Genomic DNA, 854 nt, shown 5'->3' with positions numbered 1-854 from the left:
CTTCCCAGTCATCGCGTATTCGCAACTCTTGCCCCAACGCAATGTCAAGCCACGTTGGACGCGCGGCGAAGAAAGGATCAACGAGTCTCGAGACCTCACTCCATAGCTGTAACACGAGTAAGTAATCAAAGAAAAGGTGCTGTTCGGACCCGATTGCGCTGCAGCCATCACGAACGCAAACGCGAATGTCCGGATGCAAAGCCCCTAAAAACCAGAAGCGCGACCGGACCGGTAGAAGTCGGAAGGCGAGTCGGAATTGAAGATCGTGGAAGACCGGTAGCATAATTTTGGGCAGGCGCTTCCAATGCTGCACATACATTTTGATTTCCGGAGCGTCGACACGATGCGAGTATATCTGCATCGGGTGCTGCTTTGTTGGAGACTTAGGCATCCAGACCTCCAGAAGAAGTGCGGTCTGAGGGATCGCCAGGACTATACACTGTCTCACTCCACTTGTGCAGCCCACATACGGAAGCGGACAGCTAGCGCTGGTGCTTGATGCATTAGAAACAAGTTGTAACGCGTCAAGCCGCTCCACAATCTGCGTTGCCTCTCGATATAGCGTGCTCATCCACTTCATCTGCACACCCGGTGCCGTCAACACTAGCGTGTAGTCAATGTGGCGCTGTACGAAGTCACTTCGAGTCGGCCATACCTCATCGTCTCGTCTGAAGTTGGCAAGTGATCGCAAGCCGAAGACGAGCGATACATGCTGATGGAAGCTACGTTGTGGCTCACGAATCATGCCGAGACACCGTCGATGGGTAATCGTCTCGTTATCTCATAGTGTAGCTCCGTGTCCGCATGGAACCAAATTGGCTATTTAAGACCGTATGTTGCACGCTCCTCCAGAA

Source organism: Plasmopara halstedii (assembly GCF_900000015.1).
Source record: "Plasmopara halstedii genome assembly, contig: Scaffold_2881, whole genome shotgun sequence".
Lineage (NCBI taxonomy): Eukaryota > Oomycota > Peronosporomycetes > Peronosporales > Peronosporaceae > Plasmopara > Plasmopara halstedii.
Note: the sequence above shows the minus strand (reverse complement) of the source record.